Source organism: Varroa jacobsoni, unplaced genomic scaffold (assembly GCF_002532875.2).
Source record: "Varroa jacobsoni isolate VJ856 unplaced genomic scaffold, vjacob_1.0 scaffold_253, whole genome shotgun sequence".
Taxonomy (NCBI): Eukaryota; Metazoa; Arthropoda; class Arachnida; order Mesostigmata; family Varroidae; genus Varroa; species Varroa jacobsoni.
The window spans coordinates 1,047,038-1,064,267 of NW_019213155.1; the positions used below are offsets into that span (position 1 = coordinate 1,047,038).

General features: G+C 43.4%; 1 long non-coding RNA gene across 3 annotated transcripts in view; it reads left to right on the forward strand.

The window, feature by feature from the left end:
* Nucleotides 1-40: 40 nt before the first annotated feature.
* LOC111258673 (uncharacterized) overlaps nt 41-17,230 on the forward strand; it is a 32,277-nt gene continuing 15,087 nt past the window's right edge. The window contains exons 1-3 of one of the 3 annotated variants that reach the window (XR_015310249.1): nt 6,863-7,161; nt 8,991-9,118; nt 9,804-10,222. This is a non-coding gene — a long non-coding RNA (uncharacterized LOC111258673). Of the gene's footprint in view, nt 654-6,862; nt 7,162-8,990; nt 9,312-9,803; nt 10,223-17,230 lie in introns of those variants that run through there. The other 2 variants (XR_015310251.1, XR_015310250.1) reach the window with 2 other exon arrangements.

Below are 17,230 nucleotides of genomic sequence, written 5' to 3' on the forward strand. Positions count from 1 at the left end.
GTGACGCTCTCTCAATCAAGACATCACATTGGCTGCTCAGAACTGATCGGCCTCAGTGCGCCACGTTCGGCGTCAACGGAGCTTTGTGACCAGCTATCGTCTAGTCGGAATGACGCCGGTGAGGGTTTGGGGGGTGGGGGGTATACGTAATCTGAATGAATCTTAACGCGCTGGTAGTTATCCTCAATACTAATATCTGATGCTGCCGTAGTCCGCACCGCTTCGGTTCTTCTTAACTACTAGCGATACATTTATTTATATTTAGTGCCTGGTTTTGCCGGTAACAAAAGTGCTGGTGACGGTCCGCAGCTGGCGGCTGTATTGTCCGATCTGTCTGCCTTTAGTGGAAGTGAGACCTTCTCTGACTGGCAGCTAGACAACGGCGGATGCATCGACGAGCAAGCAGCGCGTGTGAACGCCGGCTCTGTCCTGGCCGCTTTAGTCTTTTGGTTCCCACAGGTAAAACCTAGGTAGGACCCTCATCGTCACGCAGTGACGCCGGAAGCGATGTTGACAGAGAGGCAGACGCACAGGTACAGAAACTAGCAGAAAGAGATATAGTAGGTGGGAGAGAAAAAAACACATGGATCGTGGAAGCCGCAGTACATGAGATTTGTTCCTTCGAGAAGAACTACAGAACGCGCTCATAAATAGTAAGCATACACCGCAGGTGCGCTCTCCGCTAAGTTCTATTCGTTTAATGATGACGATGATGATATTAACGGCGTCGTATTCCTGACCCTGTTCCGGTCGGTGATTTCATTAGCTGGACACAGGATATGTACACATAAGTACGGATATACGCAGTACATCAAAAAACTAGTAACCGTCAACTACAGAACGTGTCGAAAGTTCGGTCGTACATAGTGAAGAACAAATCGGTTACACTGGGCGTGCACTAGTTGATCATCATTTTAGCTTCTACTGCTTCAAATAGCACTGGCTGAATAGTCGGCCACGCCGAGCTATTCGCGCGCCATCCAATCCAGACGGTTCACATATGATCATTTGCATTTGACGGTCTCCTACCTTTTTATTGCATGTGGCACTCGTTACGAAGTTTGCGCAACACTATTTCAAAGCTTTTTTCCTCTACTTCTGCTTCGCGGTGCTGCTGTCTATTGGATACTGTTATTCGAGGTCGAATTCGTGAAGCCAAACACTTCGTCCCACCACCTCCTCCTCCGCAGGGCGGCAGCCGAACGAAGTACGAAGTGGTCTCTTTCGTCTTCACGCTCTGTCGCCGGCTCGCCTGGTGATTTCTAACTCGGAGATACTCACTCGCAGCTGATCTTCTCTCTACGGTGTTTAGAGCGATTCCAGCGCACGATACCAATCACTTGGCAGCTCACTGTCGTGTTCTAGCACACGTCCCCTATCGTGCTACGAATGTTTGTATGCTCCGATCATTCAGATGGACTTGTTGCCCCGCTCAGAGCAGCCATACTACCAGGGCTGAGAACTCTCCGAAGAAACGACACCAACGCTACTAGCGTTGTTGAGTCCGTGAGAGCCGAGTCTGCCAGATTATCCCTACGTGATGTTCTTACGAACGAACGTAGGGGACACTTGCCCGGAATGACGGAACTAAATGTAACCAGCTTCAGGTCCTTGCTAGAGGGACTTCCTTCTATTAAGCCATCCGCTTCCAATTTGGAACAGACTTTCGAAACAGCACGAAGAAGTACGCGGCACGCTTCTAATCAGAGGAATCATAGTCCTGTTCGTTCCAATTTAATGTTGATGTTCCCGTGCGGGTGTTTTGAACTGTTTACGTCCACAACTTGCGCGTTCTCATCTGAATCATACACTTTTGAGACGCTGCAGTCAGTCACTCAGTGAAACGACTCAACCCTTCCTTCACGAGGTTGCTCTGTTGAGACGTAGCTGCAGTCCACTTCGATTTCTTTGTCACCTATTAGCCGTTTTCGTTTTGTCTCTAATTGACCGTACGAAATTTAGTAAACTACCACACCACTGTAAAGCTTACATGATCCGTAGCATGGCTGGCTAGCTCTCTAGCATAGTTGTTTTCTATGAGACGTAACTCAACGGGACAAAAATCGACCGGCGATCATAAATCCAGTACCGTTGATGGTGCTCCTGAAGTCGGTAGTATGTTCGCTATGCTGTAGTGTCGCGGATCAGCCCTGTAACGCAGAACGCACTGTTCAGCGCGGGACCAATGCTTTTGTCGACCCAGGCAGCAGCGCTTCGTCGATCCGTCGCCTGACGGGCATGGACGGAGGACGGACGTCGCGGCAACAAAACAAGAGAGGGCCCCTCCCTACCCACGCCAAAGCCACGGCCTAAGCTGAGACAAGTACTGACAGCAACATAAGCGTCAGACACGGTAGCAGGCCGAGCTGTTCGGTGCTCACCAAGCAGACAGCCAGAGAGGACGGGAGAAAGAGTGACTGGCAGTCGGCAGAAGAAAGCTACCAGCATGGCCATCGGAGCTAGCGCCAGGGTCGCGCTGCGTAGCGCACTACGGGTAATGCGAATAGTTGTAGAAACAGTAGATCGAGCTTGGCAGGCAACTTAGTATGTTACCACTAGCAGCAAGAACGCCAAACCGGTCGGGCTGGCAGCTTCATCAGCTTGTGCGGACTCTCCCCTTTATTCCATGTTTGTCTGTTCATCTGCCGTCCGTCCGTCCGGCTATCCATCGAGCAGCAACAGTGAGGGAGCTGGCTCAGCCGCAGAAAGACAGCCAGCCATAGAGTCACTGAGTGCTCGCTAGTTTCACGGAAGAGCGCATACAACGCGACCAAACCAGGTCTGAACATACTGCCGCAACAAACGATGAAAGATGCCGCAGTGTTTTCGACCAGACGACAAACAGCAACGTCAGCGGGAAATAGGGGGCAATAGCGAAAAGAACCGAATGGGAACGAAGAGACAGGCAAGGGCGAGAATCGCCGCCAAAGCTCAGAACCAACGGTACGGCGATCACCGCCACTCAAATGAGCAAACGTTTGCTCTTAGTCGCTGGCCGCCAGCGAAGAATGAGGAAGGAATCGGAAAAAGCTAAGAAATTATGCCGCTGCAAACCTCTTCGGCCACGGGAGGAGGACAACATACAGAACCGTACTGTTCTAACAGAAAATCCTAGCAGCAGTAATACTAGCGCCATTGGGCCAAGATTTAAATGGCGGAAAGATTGTTAGCACTTTTGATGACCACCCACACCTATATGGAGACGCATAGAATCGCTACACGCACTCGCTTCGTTAAATGCATATGCAGCTACAGAAACTCGTCACAGGGTCGCGCACAGTAGATAGCGACCGTTAATAATAGCAGGGCTCTACGCAACTCTAGGGCTCTGACGTCGACTGGCTAACTTAACGCTGGTTGCTAGGGTGGATGGTCTGCTTCTCGGGTCAACCCGAAACACGCTAAAGAACCCCACGATGTGCGAGTAGCGAAAAGGGCAGAAAGAACCATTATATATGTGGATAGATAAATTCTATTCGAACCGAAAGTGGCAGCGGGCAGGAGTATGCTCGACACATTAGAAAGCCTCGTCTCTCCCTGCTCGCACCAAAATAACAAAGCATTAACAGCGCAAATAGAGCCAATGACACAGACGACATTTACGTCGCCGTCAAAGGAAGCTAGTTTTTTGGGCTCAATTCAGATCAGTTAGTCGGTCGCTAGTGATTCGAACTGGAGTAGGCAGTACCTAGCTGTGAATGGGGCCGTTAATAAAGGCAGAATGCGTCCGCTTCAGAACAACAGCAGCGACAGTATCGTCGAGCCTCAATTATTTCCTTTTATCTCTAGTATGAAAACAGGTCGCAGAGGAAAACAGTTGAAAGCTTGAAACATCATCGCTACGCGTTCCTGCTATTGCTGGTTGATTGTACGGAGCTGTGACATGCGATAGGGAAACAATACTGCACGCAAAGCTACATTATATTGTGTTTCCGAATAGACCGGTCAGTCACCACAAAGATAGCATATTCGTCACACAGTTGGCCATGTCAGGGTCGCGCACTATTATGGAGACGTAATGGAAGTTTTCCTGATACAACAATAGGTAGCACCACTATCGTACCTTGTACAAAAGCTAGCTACTCAAGCAACGGTATTATGAACAAGTTTTTCTCTCTCAATACGTTACCGTATTGCATTTTTTACCACGCGATCTCGTTTGAAACAAGGATAACTTAAGGCAAAACGAGATTTACCGGAGCCAAGAATTTCTCGTGCTGATTGGATCATTTATTAGCAGGTCTGAAGCTTGAGTCCGTTGACTGGTTGCTTGGGACTCTTTACTTTTCAACGTATTGGATTTTGCTGAGAGGTAATTACAAGTGCGGGCAAGAGGCACGTAGACGGGGGCAAAACGCGGGAAAACAATGACGGGCAAGGTTGATGCGTCGATCTCGGAGGACGGCTGAATGAAACACAGAAAATCCGTCGAGACGGCGTCAGGGATGCTACTCAATTATTACGTACATCTAAATTAAAATCTAAACATAACAGAAATGACAAGCTTACATAAGTGGAATGAAAGGCTTCAGATTGATTGCTTCGTCACAAACGTTGTTACCTTGTAAGTGTCGAGCATCCATGTGCATATTGTACCTAACATGTACCTATCAGAAACGATCAAATAGCTTATTTTTATAACTCCTGAGAAGAACATTGCTCGATTAGTCAGTCAAATTTTTGCAGATATTTATGAGAAATTCAGGTGGAGCCAAGCTAGGCACATGTATTATGGGGAAAAAAAAACAGATTACGAGCAAGCTGCGTAATGATTTTACTGGTGATCAAGCGGAACTGCACGGAAGAAGAAATGCAATTCAATAAAATCACCCAGTAAATACTTTCTAGTAGAATTTCGATGCTATATGGTTCAGGTGCATGTTATTAAGGACTTCAAATCCTAACGTCCTGATCCACTCATTCTGACGGTACCATTAGAAACGGATTTTCAGCTTAGCTGTGTCCTTTTATTCTCATGACTGCAAAGGATTTAGCTTGGCATCTGTCGATCTAATTCGATTAGTTGTGCTATGGACGGCCCACAGCTCAATGATTTTACGATCATGCGCAAAACTAGCATGTAAACAGTAAAAAATAGTTATTTTGCCATCGCCAGATGACTGAGAACGGCACGGTGTATTATGCCCAGGTAACGCAGGTCAATCAAATACTAACAAGCTTCAAAACAACTTTTAGACTTTATCATGATGTTTGTCAATGCAGTGCATAAACATCTGCGCTTGATTGGCCGGCATAGCGATTACCGCGGCAGAATCTTGTAGCTTCCATCCAATATAGCCTATCAAAACGATCTTGAGCTGCATTCGGAAAAGACACCGAGGCTTTAACTACTTTTCTAGTAAAAGAACCCCCGATATCAAACCTCGACTTGGTTTTTTTTACCTAGTGACAAAGCATCTACTGTAAAAGTGATTTATCTAATAAATTTAATTTGTCAGTTGGTTGTAAACAATAATAGTAAGAAACTAATAGTGAGTTATTTGCTATAGTCCTCGTACAAGACCAAACGTTTATCTCACCAAGAGTGTACGTACCATTATCGTTACAAGATCGTCTACTCTTGTAAACAATTTATCTTGGCAGCTGCAGATAGCCATGTCCTGTGTCCCAAGTGGATTGCCACCAGAACGAGTAACCGTTCTTTACGTTTGCTGCTCATAACGTCTAGTTTAGACGTAAACCTATACTTCCTCCGTCTGACCTGGCACCGTCGCCCATTGCTTTGAACTCGCATGTAGTTATCCGGTTATTGAGTCCGACTACTGGAGCATACATCCGTTCGATCCCTCTGTAACCGTATCTCAGTATTCTGTGCAGATAGGGTCAATATAAACTACTTACAAGTTCTTTTTCGGTAATCTTGAGTGGAGACACTATTCGTTCTCCAAGCGAGCCTCTTGTATGTCGGAGATATTCGATTCAAGGCTTAATAGACAGAACCAATGGGACGTAATGAGGTCAACTTTTCTGCGCAGACCATATGGTTATTTTAGATGCTGCAAAATATGAGACTGTGGCAGCGTGTGTGGAACAAGTGTCTCACGAATAAGGGATTAAATACATCTGAGCGGGATATATTTCGCCTCAAACGGTCAGTTGGTGTAAATAGTATTGGAGCCGATAAGAGGCTAGCAAAGCTTTGCGCCGATACGAAATTTGTGTACCAATACGAAATCTGCCATATGTGCCTGAAGAGTACAACGAATCCGTAGCAGACCCTTCATGTTTAGTTGTTCGATTCCATATGTCCATAAGCACTTCAATGAACAGATCGACGCATAGGTTATTATGTGATACTGCACACGTGGTAATATGTAGGTACCTTTCAATGAGCGCTAAATAAACGTAGTCTGCTAGTTCTGCAAGTCAACTCGAGAATACGTATGTAAAGTGTATGTGTAAAGCATCGAGTAGATAGTATTATGAAGTTGCCTAAAAACACCCATCTCAGTTACGCCTAGTGCGCTAATGAACCCGTTAGTGAAAAAATGCCTTGTCGCTGCCTCTCCTGAAAACCACTATCGTACGATACAGGCGCTAACTGCTCTGAAGGTCCGCTTAGTTTTTAAACCAAGCACGCCGAAATGCGAGAGGTTATCGAAATGTCGGCATTTTTTTGCGTCGCGGATCGTTCCATCCGTGACTTTATTAAACATATAAAAGAACATTTCTCGCTAGCACCGAACGTTCGATTCGCCGTTGCTAAACCCAAGTATGATAGCTCTCGTGTGCGTCTTAAGCACACCGTTGCGTTAGATGTGATCAATGCACATTCGACATTTACGGTGCGAGGGTGCCGTCTGCCGATCACTTGCATCTGTGAAACTGTAATTTATACGATATCGTCCAAAAGTAGGGAATCTGTTCTTTAACGGAATGTAGCAGATCGTTAAATATTGATTTAAAGATTCGATCTGCTTAATGCTCAGACTCATATAGCTCAGTGGTTGTACAGCATAATGCAACATGGTTCTGCTTTCTGGAATGGGTCTGCGTTAGCTCGACCTCGGGCTGACCCATTTGCCTCTGCTAGCTTTAGGACAGCGTTCGCTGGATGCCCGATCTTGAGCTGGGGCGATGCCCGAGAGAATGTAGCTCTTTTAGGACAGGTGACAGCCGGCGAGTTCATTACTTGCGCAGGTGAGGCTTCGTATGTAAACTCGTTGTGTACGCTCAAATACTTTATGGGTCAAACATTAAAGACAACACACGAATCCCTAGTAATTTACCTTCGATATCGATACTTATTAAATTGAGCTACGATCAGTATTTAATTGAGTTAATCTGTTCGTTTCTTCAAAAGCGAATCTTGCTAGCAGCATCTCGAGACCAGCAAAACCAAACAAGATTTCTCCCTTTAATTAACATACTTGGACTAGATCTAGAATCAAACTTAATCCTTTCAACTGCCTAGGAGCATCAGCTACGCCAACGTTTTTGTACCACAAGAAGAAGGCTTTGAGGTAAGGCAGGAATCGGTTGCTAATAGCTACTATCTAGACATATCTCGTTATATACACATTATACATAATATAACGTTTTAAATATTCAAGGGCTCATCCGGAATATCTAAAATATTCTTTTGGTACGCGGAATAGGTTCAGGTCGAAGAAGTCCTATGAACGATTCCAGTCCTGGCCTAGTTTTCCGATTATCATCGGAAGTTTTCTAAAGAACCACGATTCGAATGTAAGTGACTCTGGCTATACGTTCACGTTCATTGCCACTACTGATATCAAATACAAATGAATGCCTTTAGCGTTTCACAGGAGGATGGTTGTAGTATGATGGGCTCACGCTCGATCGACAAGGCAATATACGTAGCACCCAAATAACGCAATCCACAATATCAATCTATCATTAGTCAAAATAGGAATTTCACTACGGCATCTAGAAAGGCAGAATCACAAAAGCTCTCATCCAGTTGATGTTTTTTAATGCTGTACCTTCTTTAGGCAGGTGCGGAAGATAGTATTCTTGCGTGTTTTTTTCATACTTTTTCGGTCCTACCGTCTTGACTACCGTCCTAAATTGTAAAAGGACTTGAGAGCTAAAACTATCAGAACGAGTGCATAAAAACGTTCGTTGATATAAATATCTTCCGCAGTTTGCTTGTACCCCGCAGGCTTCAGGATGAGTTTTAACACTCTAAAATATGAGTACTATACACGCAGAAAAAAGAATCGAAGCCTGTATAAGCAGCTCTCACATGATAACCTGACATACAAACACAGATGGCATCATGCAGTTTTTTGGGTCCGATTGGGGATTAGGTAGGAGAGATCACATTCTTATACAGTAAAAGGCGGGGGTTTATAATGAGCTTCTAAAAACACACTAATCAGGTGCAGTTGTCACCAAATAGTACTATACATCAAGGTGGTAATTATACTATGGACCTCTGCACCAGTAACGGACATCGACGGGTTAGGTATATTCTGACATCATCATTGTAGAACGCTCAATGCATTTGAGTACTTTTTATTTGCTTATTTTTTTCACATAAATAGGTATTAATCTACAATTTTTACCTCGGTTTAAAGTACGAATCCATTGTTTCCCGACCAGCAGGCCCACCTTTCTCCGCTCTCCTCAAATATAACGGCTAATAATTGAATACAGCACAACAATCCATCAAAGAAATTGACTTCGCCAGTAGTTCGTGGGGTAAGAATATGGAATTAAATGAATTGCAGGTTTGTCGTTTTATCGCAACAGAGCTGCTGTTTATAGCATTTATATAGCTGCAGGCGATTTTAGATGGTGGATGTTGGCGCTCAATCTTTGTTAGTTAAGTGATGATATGTATTAGCTGGAAGGCTGTGAGCGCTAACAGATAGAAGGATATAGCTGAGTACGAGTGTGGGTTTTTCTCCGTAGAGCCGCGTGTTTCTGTTCCAGATAACTAGTTTCAATTTCGTCTGTCTCCTATATATCTATGCAATGTCGTTTATTGTTGATCATTTCAGATGGAAAGGACAAACGATTGATAATGTTAAGTGAAGGACATTTCACGTCAGGACGTTTCGCACGAACAAGCAGCTTAGTGTCGCACGTTCGTGGAGGAGTACTGTAGCGTTCAGATAACATACGAAAGGTACTAGCTCACGAGTAACTATTTTAACATACAGCATTTCTTTGGGTCATCCCTTCTCTCTTGGACAGTTAAATATTTAATAATCTAAAAATCATTTGCTATTTCTCGACCCAGTTTCACTGCTGCGATGATTCGATACGTACGGAAGTTTTCTAAAGGTCACGTAGAGGACAAACGGTTTTTTAATAAAGCATCCTTGGTGTAGAAAAAAACCGCTAGTCTTGGATTACATCCATCTTTGTCGTAGAACTACATGCACGGAAGTGGCAATTTATTGTTTAATAATAACCAATGAAGGACACATACATACAGTGCTTAACAAGCTTGACACGTTCAAGTCTGCCAAAAGATCGTATCACGCATAATAATCAAGAATATAATTTATTAGTCTCACTTTTATTCAAAACAATGTTAGCTTAACTGATGGGGGAGTCACATTGACCTATCGTGTGTTACCTTAAATTTGCATAACAAAGGAACATGTTGGTCAAAAATTAACATGCACAACATATATGTTATAAACATTCAGTGTATGCGCATGCATATAATGCATCAGACAGCTCGAGAGTTGAGCTTGCGTCGATGTTTGACAACGGGTTACCTTAGATCCGCCTAACTAGGTGAGGTTACATTACCGATGACCCATAGATAAGAGTTTCTGGGTGACTTCCATATCGAATTGCAGGATAATTCCAACACAGGACACCATTACGCCGAGAAATGCTAAAACCGTTGCCCTACAGAGGATGAACGGATCCTAAATTGTGAGAGCATCCCAGCTGGCGTAAAAGAGACTAGACGTTCGACCTCGGCAACAAGAAAAGCATCAATAGTCAACAACCAAGTTTTAAATTATGTTAACTGCTTATTGGAAGGTCAGGTGGCAGCTCAGGAAAGCGTTGCGATTTCGTATAGGTAATAAGACATTAGAAGGCTTGAGTTAGCCTCGTCTAAAGAGATATCCTTCTGGATGATCAATGAAACATAAGTAAATGTGACGAAGTCTTCACGTAGTGCGTGAAAATGATTAGCGAGAACACATGATGAACGCCGGACACCTCTAGCCGGAGCCGCGCCTTGAAAGCGAAAGCAACCGACCAATTTTGGGAAGATCCAGGTTGGCCGTGCAGTTCGCACGCTGTCCAACCGATTCAATGAAAAAAAAACAATATCATCATCAAAGTTTCATGTGAACACAAGATAGAGCGCTACTGATAGTGACTAGGTAATTTTTAGAGGTACAAAAGTGAGAGAATACATCCACAATCCTTGTGAGTGCGATTGCGGTCGAGTGATGATGGATGATCGTTAGTGACTTGCTTGTCGCGTGCAATAGCACGCCGGTCAGTGAAAGGCCGATAGTAATCCATTTGCGTTGCGTGAAGCCGCCGCAACGGATGCGACACAGCATTACCACGAACCGTTTTTCGTATTGCCACAAACACGGATAACAGTAAAAGTTTGCAACAAATTCCGACACGTTGGGGGCAACACGGACGTTGTTTGTTGACGACGCCTTTTTTCCGTGCAGCACATACAGCACGTTTTGGTAGCCAATACAACAGATGCACGTAAGTATAACCGCAGCTGCTAAAACTACACAGTTCTTGCCTCTGAGTGAGTTACTTCGGCGGTAGTCACGGTGGTAAAACAGCATTCGAAGAGATGCAGATCCGCCGGAGACGGTTCTTTCTGTGCCATCCGCGATTCATATTCCCCTTGGGTGACAAGCTTTTTGCCTTTGGTATCACACGATACAGCTTCATCGTCTTTCAGAGCAGAAAAGTCTTCCGCAGGTGCTTGAACCATCCGCTGCGTTACGGATCCTTAATCCACTGGGCAATAATATACACCCACAGAGCTTCCACACTAGTTCCCATCATAAGGCTACATTACATAATACTCAGGAAAAAATATAGGGCAACAGGAGTGGAGCAAACGAGATGGGAAGGTAACTCTAGAGTAAGGAGAATAAAGGGAGGAAAGATTTTCGGTGGGCGATATCTGGAGTCTGTCGGCCTGGTCACAAGCCTCCGCTGATATCCAACAGGAACAAGGAAGGAAAGCTGTTGATTGGTGGACACGATGACACCAAAGTTGGCAAGACGATAAACAATGGGGGGGATGAAAATTTTATCCCCTAGGCCTTGTGAAAAAAAAGTCGCTGTCGTTTTAGTCTTTGTCGTAGACGGTAGGAGCGATAAATTAAACTATAACGTACGTACTCACAGCAAGGTATCTCAAGTGAAAAGGTCTTCCCAGTATCGCAGTTAGATACCGCAACGACCGTCGAAGGCAATGTTGAAATAATCGGAGGGATAAACTTTTCGAAGGATTTGAGATCTAACGAGTTGTTGACGTGTACATAACTAATGGCTGCAATGGCTAATGGCTAGCAAACTGTAATTGTATTTCTTAAAAATGGGCGCTTGAACCAGCGACAGCGTTGGTTTAGGCCAGAAGCGTCTAGACCACCTAATACTGAGTAAGCCTTCAATGTTTTATCACAAAAAGAAATTCATTTTTACGTGAGTTCCAAGACCGCTGAATTGCACAGGGATTCTATTACATCACCGACGAAATTCGGCCTAAAAAGAGGTGTGGATGGTAATGATCATCTGTCTCACTTGTTCTTCCCCATGACAAGCTCAAGGAAAAATTAAGTTTGGCGGATTATATGAGTTTTCGTTATTATTTATACTTCATTTTATATTATTAACCTCCATAGACCATAGACACGTATAATATCACTTAGCTTTCAAATTTTTTTCACTATATAGCCATCAAAAACATCTGACGAGTCACTTTCGGAGGAGGTTCAGGGGCACTTCTACTTGTTAACGCGCTGAGCAAGAACCGCTAGACATACTGCCGTTAGTCAATGAAATACCTAATTTTAGTTTCATAGTTCATGAAAATGCGCACAATACTGTCATTGAGATTAGGGCAGGATGAAAAATGGAGTTGCTAAGGCTGTAGGGCGATACTCTTTCCATGCATCAATGCTGTTAAGCGTTTGGTGTCCGCCCCCCCTGAGTGCATCTGCAATAGTCTGCGTGAAACATCCGCTGTGAAAATTCGTTAGAAACTTTTAAATACGTGCTAAAATCTTTACTTAGGACGTATTTAAAAGTTTCGTGAAACAAAATATTAACATTATTAAACAATATCAAATATGACTGAGGATGACGGAACATTTCGATTCCTCGAAGGGTCATCGATCATCTGGTGATCATCAATCATTTATAACGAGCAAACGTATTGATTCTACGAAGCTCAAATGTATCTAAAGTCTCGTTTTCTCCTCATTTATGAGGTATATTACTACACTAGTTCTGCCACAGTTTATTCATCTTATTGTTGTTGTTGTTGGCTAAAGGATGGAAATTCATTTGTATAAGAAATATCCAGGCGTTCTCTGCAAAAGCTGGCTATATTATTCTCAAAGGAAAAATTATTTAATCCTTACAGAAGATGTATACTGTTTCTAACCTCTGACCTTTGTGGAAATAGCTAATCATTTCTGTTACGGTGGTAATTTATATGAAGAGCTAATATGTGAGGTGTAGGGCACAAAAAAAGATGTTTTTGTTTTAAGAATAAGAAAAAAACCTTCACGCGATTCGCTATCACGCACGCCTTTCTTTTATGGCGTATCTGCGTTTTCGCTAATTTACACAGCATTTCTGGATTAAGTTCCAATGTCTGCAATGAACGACGCCATCTTTTTGACGAACGATGATTCGTACATCTCTAAATCCACTTTTCCAGTTAGTAGATTATGCACGCTTTGATCTGAAAACCTGCAATACAGATGGGCCATCTTTATAAAATTCTAATCACGAGGTATTTCACTTTTCTGTTGTTGCTCTCAAGCAAGTTTCACTAACGTCAGAAGTGACTTAACCGAACAATTGCAGGATGTAGATACGTACATCGATATTCAGAAACCGAATCATCTGGTACGAGTTTGGCCGAGGTTGACATCGGGTAAAGATGGCCGAGAAATGGTCTGCGCAATTTCAGTGGCTATTTCCAATGTTCGTCATTAATCTACGTAAGCTTTGATATCGACGTCGCCCATTGCTGATCCCGTTTTGAGCACAAAATCCTCGCTCTTTGCCCATTTCTCAAGCTTACTTTTGATTTGCCAATCAAACTGTAGAATGATTGCTAGACAGGATACCATTCCAGCAAAAAATGTTACGGTTGTACCTTTGCAAAACAGGAACGAGTCCCATATTGTCAGTGAGTCACGTTCCGGGTCAAAATCTAGGATGCGACTGATCTCTGCGACCATCAAATAATCTGACTGCTTGACTAATAGCTTATGAACGGTGTCTGCAGTAACTCGAAGACGCTGAATCACCTTTGTCGCTGCACGAGACAGGAGCGAGATTTGCCCGAAGAAAAAGATTGACAGCATAATCGAATTGATGTATTCCTGCTGGTTCTTGAAGATGACCATATTTGATAAGCACAGCAGTAGCGATAGAAACATCTTAAGATACAAGATCAAAATTAGCAACGAATAAGCCCGATTGAGTGCGCAAATTCGTGACCGGTGTGCCGATTTGAAGGTCATTGCGGAAAGGCACAGTTCGTGTACGTTTAATAGAGGACGTGTCTTTATTTTGGCTGACATCTGTTGAAGGTATTCTTGAATCTCGTCAGCGAATGCCATCGTTAGAACAAAGTACATGATCATAGCAAAATGCCAGAAGATCTTAAACGGTGCGTAGACCACATAGCAGACCTGAACCATTCGTGAGAAATCTTTAGGATAAGCAACATGCTTGTGAATTAGTAATGTGGTGTGCGTTACCACTACCAGTACGGACAAACACTGCAGCGCCATCAAAAAGCCGTTACGTTTCGCCAGACGCGTTGTCCGGGCTTGCTTGAGAAGTTCAGCTAGCGGCCGTTGATTTTTCCATAGGATGTATGCACAGTAAAAATGACCAACTGCGTCGGTCACTGACAAAACCTTGGCCGCAACTTCTGTTGATGAGCTCGATGTTCCGTGAACGACCCATCGATAGTTTTGGTAGGACACCCGACACATTGCCAGCACCGTGATTATCATGAACATGCTTTGTACACTTTGCTGCCGCGGCGTCAGCTGCTCAGTTTGAAGCCAAATTCCAAACATTTTGAAGAATAACTCCATCACACGCATTGCCAGTGGCGCCTGCTTTTGCCGTTTCATGTGTAACGGAACGTAACTAAGCCTGCGGCTCGATGGCCGAGATGGGGCGCCTAAATCGCTCAGACAAATCGCGTCGTGATAGAAAAAGTCTCCCATTATCAACTAATCACAACTTCTGTTGTAACTATATGCTGCGGCTAACTGTAACTAGCAGTTACTTAGATAGCGCAGAGTGGCAAGGTGCCTCACGTGGATGAAGGCTCGAAGTCAAACTCTTCGAGGGGCTAGTTCAATAACGAAGAGTAACGGAGGATGCAGACTGGAAAGGGACACACGGTAGGAAAGGGCAGCAGCCCGCCTGCCCCTTCTATACTCGTTTTCTATGTTACATAAACACGTTTGTTACCTAAAAGATTGGGCGCATTTGCATCAGAGAGGCAAATGTAGCAGACTTTTTTCGCTGATGCTTTCAGCCCTAACCATACATAAATATGCCATGGAACTTATTAGGAGTATCCGTTGCTGGCGTGCTGGAGGCTAATTTGTAAATTGCCCCTGCGTGCCATCCCATACATAACTGCTGCGAACGGCAACAATATCCTCCGATGACAGGAGGCCATATATTGAGAAACTAATAAACGATTCTTCTTATGAGTGGATAAACGCCGCGCAAATGGTTATTAGCAAACAACATAATGTAAGGATCTAGATAATGCTATAGGGGTGTAGCTGAAGGGAACAATTAGTCCTAATATGTACGAGAAGATCAGCCACACCTTCTCCGGCCAAGTAGGTCGAGCGCTGCATATGAATACCAATGAACAAATCTTTGAGGTTCTACAGTTTGTACGATGAAACATTGCAGAGTACGATTGGATTGGTAATTTATAGCTAAGTGGCCAAAAGCATCCCGCGCATCTACCAAATAGCCCGCTGGAAAATGGGTGCCAGTCATTTCTTGTCTGGTAATAAATCATCGTCATCATCTTAATTTGTCAAATTCCTATTCATAGCATGAAAAGCCGTTTGAACGAGTTTTTCTAAGTACAATTTAAAGGATTTAGATTAGAACTTTAACGATTATGAGTAACCGAAAGATCAGTCGAAGCCTGCTGAACAAGAAATATGAATATTGCACATTGTCCTATTTCCTTACCAGCGTCGACAACTCGCGTATGGATCATTTCCTTGCAGACTTTTCGTACATAACAGTGAATAAGCCATTATGCAAAAGCGTTATCTTATTATTTCAACATCGGACTGGATAAAGAGTATACCCGTTGGGTATGCAGGGTTAGTACAAAAAGTCTCATGTTAGGGATTGGCTATGACCGTATAGCCCGATTCATAGATGCGATGACCATAAACAATCACGTAAAGCACGATTTCCCTCATTGCTGACATTTAGACGTCTGAAATATTGGTCCTCTCTCTATCTGATCAACTCCAAGCAGCAAGACTAGCGGAGCATAGATAGTTAAGTATATCATATTGTATGACATCGATGATCTACGACATGAAGAAGATGAACTATTTATCAACAGAAACGAAAAAGATAGCTAGGAGAGTAGTACTGTACTACGACTAGTCAGCGAATTTCAACGACCCATTTCGACGACCGGCCATCTTTCGGATATGGATGGCCCCAGAAGGATGTGCTGGGGACTAGATAGCTGACGTTGGGCCTAAGATAAGATTTGCATTATCTACTATATGTGATCGCTAGGCCCTTGCGGTGTTTCCATGCTCAGGAGCTCTACATTGGAAAGAAGATTAGATGAGAGAATGTCTGATATTTAAGAGAATGGTAATTTTGCGTATGGTTTAGTATAATAGTATATGTAATCCTAATAACATAGTCATTATAAATCTGCCTAAATTATACTTTAAGAAACAATGGTTCTCCTATTAACCATGTTTCCCGTAGTCCTTCATAGATAAACTAAAAGCTTAGGTTAGTTTTAGGTCTGGGGCTCAGACCTGGCTGTATATACTAAGAGCCGGCCGTCTAATCAAATGATGCCTGACAGCGGTAGCGGACGTAAGACCCGAAACGCAAAGAAATAAACTGAAAGCAAAGTCGAAAGGGATCTACACGAAGTATGTTGCTTCAGTTAATTGCCTAATGACGCTTGAATAGTATGATCAAGCATTTGAGTAAATGAGCGATCCAGTTTCTAACTATAATGAAAGTAAAGGCACTGATTGTAACAACAAAGTATGGTCGGGATCATCGATAGATAATATATTATTGTTATCATGCCCATTAGATAAACTCTGGCATAAACTCTGCGTATTGATGGTGGTAACCGGTTTGGAAATATATTCTAAAATAATTTTAGCCTGTTTTAACGATTCTCCCGGAGCTCTATACTGGATATAAAGTGTAGGAAAGAAAGCTTGGAAGAGGTGTCTATGCTGAGGATAGTCTGTTGAACACTTTGGAGCCCATAAGCTGCAAAACTTCGCGGGCAGCAAGGTAAAATAGATGGTTTTGTCTATATTTTACCAGCTATTTGCGGTGCAAACAAATTATGTAAGATTTCTATATCATTGAAGAAATTCAAATTGCATCTATTCTCTTGATATCTTTAGGGTAGATAGGGTAGATTTTCCAAAAAATCGCATGAAAACTGTGAATAATGTAAACCATCAATTTTGGGAAAAAAGAAGCCTGTGGCTCTGTTGGGATGCATCCAGCGCGAAAAGATTGAATTATAGTTGATCTTTGCCGCTGTTTCAAAAGTGACGCACTGCTGTTTACCATAATGAGTTTTTGTTTGGTTCTTGAAAGAACTGGCTTCCGTTTGGTAGCTGGAGTGGCGCATGAGCGCATGCTCGATACGACAAGGAGCCCGCCAAAATGTTCCCTATTTGAATGCACCACTCTATAGACAAATCTCTCCGATGACAGGAAGGCATACATTAAAAAGCTAATAAGCGGTCTTCCTTATGAGTGGATG